This window comes from Mustela lutreola, chromosome 7, assembly GCF_030435805.1.
Source record: "Mustela lutreola isolate mMusLut2 chromosome 7, mMusLut2.pri, whole genome shotgun sequence".
NCBI lineage: Eukaryota > Metazoa > Chordata > Mammalia > Carnivora > Mustelidae > Mustela > Mustela lutreola.
The window spans coordinates 90,390,803-90,398,010 of record NC_081296.1 but is presented as its reverse complement, the minus strand read 5'-3'; the positions used below and the strand labels follow the sequence as shown (position 1 = coordinate 90,398,010).

Here is a 7,208-nt window from a genome sequence, read left to right as displayed (position 1 = left end):
TCTCTTGAAGGTGTTTGCCGCCCTCCAGAAATAAGAAAGAAAAGAATCTGATCTGTTCTTATTCCGGAAACTTAATTTCTCTTGCAAGCTTAAGCTGGTCCAATGATGTGTTTTGAAACGAAAAACTTCATATATATATTTTGTGGTTGTTCATGTTTTATTAAAAGGAAAAAAAAAAAAAGAGTGTCTCCCCCCCCCCACTCCCTCAATTCCAATGTTCTCCCTGTTCTTTGGGGCCCGAGGGCGGGCAGGTTTACAGACTGGTAAAAGACATTCTGAAAACCAACTCAAAACAGCAGCAGCCGGGATGAAATTATGAGCCCAGATCAGTAGGGGGCAGTCTGACACAATCTAACAGAGGCTGGTCGTCTAATAAAACATCAGAAACAAGGCTCTTTGAGACAACAAAGGCCAAAATTGCACTAAGAGCTGTAAATCTTGCATACTAAATTCCTGTGTAAGAGACAGTCGTGGTTGTATCATAATTAAACATGCTACTAAAACATAAATCCCTTACTGATAACTTCTCAGTGGCCTCATTTGCCGTGGAATGAATCAGAGGCTGGTCACCTGTGAGCAATCACTGAAAAGATTTCTGATGTGTTCAGTACAGACTCATCTTTTGTGTAACAGAAGCAACAAAAGAAAGGTAAATCATCATCGGCATTGCTACGGAACATTCCGTAACTGTCTTTATGAAGGTGTGGTTCTGTTGGTGCTAAAGGAGGGGATTTAAAAAAAAAATTTTAATTTTTTCGTAAACATATAATGTATTTTTAGCCCCAGGGGTACAGGTCTGTGAATCACCAGGTTTACACACTTCACAGCACTCACCATAGCACATACCCTCCCCAATGTCCATAACCCCACCGCTCTCTCCCGACCCCCCTACCCCCAGCAACCCTTAGTTTGTTTTGTGAGATTAAAGTCTCTTATGGTTTTTCTCCCTCCTGATCCCATCTTGTTTCATTTATTCTTTTTCCTACCCCCCAAACTCCCTACATTGCCTCTCAACTTCCTCATATCAGGGAGATCATATGATAGTTGTCTTTCTCTGCTTGACTTATTTCGCTCAGCTTAATACCCTCTAGTTCCATCCACGTCATCACAAATGGCAAGATTTCATTTCTTTTGATGGCTGCATAGTATTCCTGAGGGGATTTGAGGGTCGACTTAGCATCTCACAACTTCGAAGGGTGGTGGGTGGAGAAGGAAGACCGTTTATGGGTATTGTCTTAGGTACTTAAGGCCACCATAACAAAGTCCCACAAACTGAGGGGCTTTAAATCACAGAAATGTATTCTCTCAGTTATATCTCGAAGGATGCTATTTCTTTTTAAATTTTTAAAAAATTAAAAAAAAGATTTTATTTATTATTTATTTGACAGGCAGAGATCACAAGTAGGCAGAGAGGCAGGCAGAGAGAGAGGCAGAAGCAGGCTTCCTGCTGAGCAGAGAGCCCAATGTGGGGCTCGATCCCAGGACCCTGGGATCATGACCTGAGCCGAAGGCAGAGGCTTTAACTCACTGAGCTACCCAAGCGCCCCCAGGATGCTATTTCTAAATCAGGTTACTTGTGGGATTAAGGCTTCAGCACAACTTTTTTTTTTTTTTTCAGGGGTGGGGCACAATTCAGCCCATAACAAGGATATAGATATTTTTGAGTCATTTTGACTTGGCCACACAGCCTTTTACTGTGTCATGGTGTCTCCTAAACTGGGTCAATCAATTCGGTCTTCCAGAAATTCTAGCCCTTGCTTAGGCTATTCTTATCAAGGAGTAGAAATGATATAAACATAAAAATATTGAGTGGTACTTTGCAAAAGTCATTTTCTTTTTTCTTTTTTTAAAGATTTTATTTATTTATTTGAGAGAGAAACAGTGAGAGAGAGCATGAGCAAGGAGAAGGTCAGAGAGCAAAGCAGACTCCCCGTGGAGCTGGGAGCCTGATGCGGGACTCGATCCCAGGACTCTAGGATCATGACCTGAGCTGAAGGCAGTCGTCCAACCAACTGAGCCACCCAGACGTCCCACAAAAGTCATTTTCAATGCAACCAATTCTTACCTCAGTCCCTGCTCTGTGCTAGTCCAAATTGCCATTATCCTGAGGAGGGATGGACCATTTCTGTGTCCTATAAAACTGGATCTTTCTGCTTTCTGACCTGCCTTCTGTATTGGTTATCTATTGCTGCATGACAAGTTACCCCCCAAACCTAGTTGCAACAGTTGTTATCTCAGGAGGGTTTCTGAGAGTCAGGAATCCAGGCGTGGCTTCCCAGGGCCTCTGACATCTGGGCCACTGAGGTGGTTGCCGTCAAGGGGATGGTTGAGCTCCCACCATCTCAGAACTCCCCAGGGGCAGATCTGCTTCTGTGTTTGCTCACTTTGCTGTTAGAAGGCCTCAGGTTCTCCCTGGCTGTTGGCTGTAGACATCAGTCCTGGTCACAGACACCTCTCCAGAGCCTTCTCTCAACCAGGCAGCTGGCTGGTTTGGAAGACCAAATGACTCTGAGAGGGAGAGTAGGTGAGAGAGGCTGGGCAAGAAGAAAGTCCCCGTCTTTTGTAACCTAGTCTTGGAAGTGGCCTTGCATTACTTTCCCAGTATTCTGTCAGAGGCAAGTTACTAGGCCCAACCCACACTCAAGGGGAGAGGATGAGAGGAGGGCACCATAAGGAGAAGCTCACTTCCTCACGGTCTCTCCTTTATGCTCTGTCTCTCCTTTACTCTCAAGAAACTGCCACACTCCCAGCCCTTCTGAACGCAGATGTGTGGGAAAGTGCAGATGTTTTCCACAATTCTGTGACACTGGCTGGGTGTCCCCCAGTGAAACTCAGTTCTGACACCATTTACACTCGTACCTCGTTTGACTGTGCCTTACTTTATAACTTGAAGGCTTGTGGTAACCCTGTGTTGGCCGGGTTAGCACTTTTTCCAATAGCACTTGCTACTTTGTGTCTCTGTGACACATTTTGGTATTCATGCAATATTTCAATCTATTTTTTATGGTAAACTGTGATCAGTGATTATGACTCCCTAAAAACTCATATGATAGTTAGCATTTTTTTTTTTTAGCAGTAAAGTATTTTTTAATTAAGGAATGTAAAAAAAAAAAATGAAGGACATAATGCTACTGCACACTTAATGAACAGATTACAGTATTGTGTAAACATAATTTCTATATGCACTGGGAAACCGAAAAATCCATTTGACTCTACTGTGATATCTGCCTTACTGCTAGGGTTTGAAGCCAAAGCCATAATACCTCCAGGGTATGCCTGTAAGATGGTTTCAGATCCATCAGGTTAAGGTTAAGGGCTCAGTTTCACCAGAGAAAATGACAGGGCTTTCAGGAGCCAATCACAAATCCAGGTTGTTACCTATGCTTCCGTCCAATCAGCTATAAATCAAAAGTTCACACCACTTCCTTCTCCGGTTTAGTTAACTTGATAGAGAGGCTCCCAGAACTCAGGAAAGCATCTATTTACTAGATTATTGGTTTTTGGTAAAAGGCTACAACTCGAGATGCCTGGGGGGCTCAGTCAGTTAAGCATCTGCCTTTGGCTCAGGTCATGATCCCAGGGTCCTGGGATCGAGCCCTGCATCGGGCTCCCTGCTCAGTGGGAAGCCTGCTTCTCCCTCTGTCTGCCACTCTGCTGCTTATGCTCTCTCTCACACTTTTTCTCTCTCTCTCTCTCTGACAAAAAAATAAAATTTTTAAAGATTTAAGTTAAAAAAAAAATAGAGGCTATAACTGAGGAACAGCTAGGTGAAAGAGATGACTTGGGTGAGGCGTGTGGTTGGAGGGGCAGAGGTTCCATGATCTCTCCAAGGTGCCATCTCCCACCACCTCCATGAGTTCCCACATCCTTAAGTTCTCTGAATTTCATCCTTTTGGGTTTTTTGGAGGTGACTTTCTTACAGTAGGCATGGTTGATTAAATCATTGGCCATTGGTGATTGAATTTGGTCTCTAGCCTCTCTTTCTGGAGCTGGGATGGGGCTGGAAGTTCCTATCCTATAATCAAGTTTGGTTCCCCTGGCAAACAGCCCCCATCTTGAGGTTACCTAGGGGTTTTCTCTTAACCATCCTCTTAATATAAAGTAAGGTGTGGTTGGAAGGGGTTTGTTCTGAATAACAAAAGATACCTTCATCACTCTCATTGCTTAGGAAATTCCAAGGGTATTAGGAGCTCTGTTCAGAACATGGGGATGACCAAATGTGTATTTCTTATGAAATCATGTATAAGTCACAATATCATGGCACTCAACATGAGGAAGAAGGAATTGCTGGGAACCATTTTAGAAGCTGCCCATCATGTCCTCCTACAGTATATTGGCTAACCATTTTGCAGAGTGGCCCAGTTAAAATGTACATCAGTCACAACTCACTTCTGCTCAAAACCCTCCAATGGCATTGCATCACTCTTAGAGTCTGAAGTCCCTACCCAGGCCTAAGTAGTTTGGCCCTAGGTATCTCTCTGATCTCACCTCCTTTAACTTCCCTTCTTCCACCACTTTACTTCAGCCTGTGTCCTCTGACCTGATGTGCTGACCCCACCTTGGGACTTTGCCCTTGCTCCTCTGTCTGACCAAGCCGGGTGAGGGGCCTCTGGTGGTACACAGTCTGGGAAAGAAGGCCATATGACCTCAAGGAACCAGCTTTCTGGACTGGAGGCAGAGTAGGAAGAGGAGTTACCAGATGACTTCTGGAGGCTTCATGAAGGATTCTGGAGATGATGATATCAAGAGGACAATCAGACACAGTGGGCGAGGTGGGCTTTGGCTTTGACAGTCAGTGCAGAGAAGCCAAAGAGCCAAGAAGGAAGCACTGAGGAGTCACCAGACCTGTGAGGGGCCTCCCGAGAACTCGAGTCCTCCAAAGATCAACACTGCTGGCAGCTCTCAGAAGGCCCTAGAAGAAAAGGCGCTGCTATGGTCAGGACTGGAGGGTGATGGCTCTGATGCTCTAAAAGTCCATGTGTCAATCTCTTGAGCGCACACACAAACATTCCCTAGGGTCCAGGAGAGGCAGGGCCAGTCCCGGCGGTGAAAGAGACTCCCTTGTGAGTGGCTGCTGATGGAAAACGAGCTGCTCAGGGAGGCCAACATCACAGAGGGCCATGACCTACCTTTATCAGAGACGACATGTTGTCACCACCCTAACATGAGTTCGCTCCTTGGTGAGTTACAGGTATACACCAGGTGGAGTTGTCACACAAAGGAGACTTTATTTGCAGCAAATAAGGAGATCATGGGATATTACTTCCAAAGCCATGACTCCCCAAGCAGGGGTGAGCAGCTTTTTAAATTTAGGGTTTAGGATGAATATTCAGAAAGGGGAGATTTGTGACAGTAGTAAAGGCAGGTGGGTGAAAGGTAGCAAGGCCCACTTATAAAACTTGTCCACGGGGCGCCTGGGTGGCTCAGTGGGTTTAGCCTCTACCTTTGGCTCAGGTCATGATCCCAGGGTCCTGGGATCGAGCCCCACATCGGGCTCTCTGCTCAGCAGGGAGCCTGCTTCCCCCTTCTGTCTGCCTGCCTCTCTGCCTACTTGTGATCTTTCTTTCTTTCTGTCAAATAAATAAATAAGATCTTAAAAAAAAAAAAGAAAACTTGCCCACATATGTATATATACATATCTTTATGTTATATTAATGAAGCTTCTGCTTCTGCTAGGATGGAGACTTTGTAATGAAGCAGCTGTAACTGTCGGACCAAGTAGAAGGCGTTGTGGGCATCCTCTGAGAGCTGGTATAAACTGGACGGTATCTTGGGTTCCTTATCTCGGATTAGGAATGCAGGGTTAGCTTACTTTTGAAATAGCACTGGGAGTTTTACCACTGATTTATTGTCCGTGATATCCTATTTCCTGGCCTGGTGGAGACTGTTAGTTTTTGCATTCCCTTTGTTCCCTTAAAATCCATAACTACTGTGGTTTTTGCTTTTTTTTTTTTTTTTTTGTAATTCTGACACCTTCCAGAAACTTCTTTGAGAAGTATTTTTGGGCAAGTAGCGCATAGATCATGGGGCATAGCTGGAGGCCTAAAATGACTTCTCTAGTGTCGTGGAAGATAAGTCTCATCTTTCTTTTTCTGGGGACCCCTAACTCCTGCTTAGAGCAGAAGTAGCTCAAGCCTGCCAGAAAGAAGCCGGCTTGCAAGAAGCAGGAGATCCAGAGCACAGGATCACTTGTTACTCAGTGACAGTGTCCCTGGCTGGTGGAGCCCGGCCCCAAGGCAGAGAACTTCGGAGGAGAAGTACTTGATCCTGCTTCCACTGCTTTAGCCTTGATGTCTGTGCTGGGGCTGGGTCTGTCTTCTACCCTGCTCACAGCTCATGTGATGCCATCACTTTTAGTGATGCTATGTCATTTGAAGAATGGGTTTCCTCAGGGTGGCCCTACAAAGGTCCCTGTTCTGAAGGACTTCTTGTTGACCCATTGCCCAGCCTGGTCCTGGTGCAATGGAACCAGCATGAGTTTGCTCCTTGGTGAGTCATGGAAACTGCCTCAGATGACTTGTCGCACAAAGAAAACTTTATTTGCAGCAAATAATATCAGAGGAAGGGGGATGAATGAGTACCTTTTGTTTAGGGTTAGGACGAATATTCAGAGAGGGAAGACTTCTGGTGGTATGTGGAGGCCAGTGTAAGGTCGTGCCTGAGCCTCAAAGAAGCACGCCTAGACACATTGTATGGTTATGTAAATGAGGCTGACGCTCCTCCATGGGCAGATATTTTAGTATTATGATGAGTAAAGGCTGCCATCCCATGGGTTACTTCCCAGTCCATCTGCACAAGCTCCAGTCAGGGGTTTAGTCAAACTGCCTGGGTGGTCTGGGGTGGGCTGGCTCCAGGCCTTGTCAGGGGACTTGCCATCACGTGAGGAGTGGTTTTGGGTTTTATTCATCTGAGTTAGGAGGTTAACCAGAAAGAAAAGCTCAAGGAAAAATGTAAGGCAGCGGTTAGTGAGTACAGGCAGGTGGGCAATGAAGGTCGAGCTGGTAGACGCTGGAACCTGTTAGAGACATAGCTTATGCCCCTGCTTGACCTTCAAGATCATCTTTGAGGCCTGCAAGAAAGGCATCACTGCCCACATGCTGCGGCCACAACCTGGGCCGTGGGCCCTGGGCCACCGCCTCCTGAGTGCCTCCCTGCTCTGGGCCCTGACCTTGGACCAGAGCACTGGCAGCCGACGAAGACATGTCTAG

General features: G+C 45.8%; 1 pseudogene; it reads left to right on the top strand.

Moving 5' to 3' along the window:
- The first annotated feature begins 4,641 nt into the window (after window positions 1–4,641).
- Window positions 4,642–7,208, top strand: LOC131837216 (vacuolar protein sorting-associated protein 72 homolog; annotated as a pseudogene).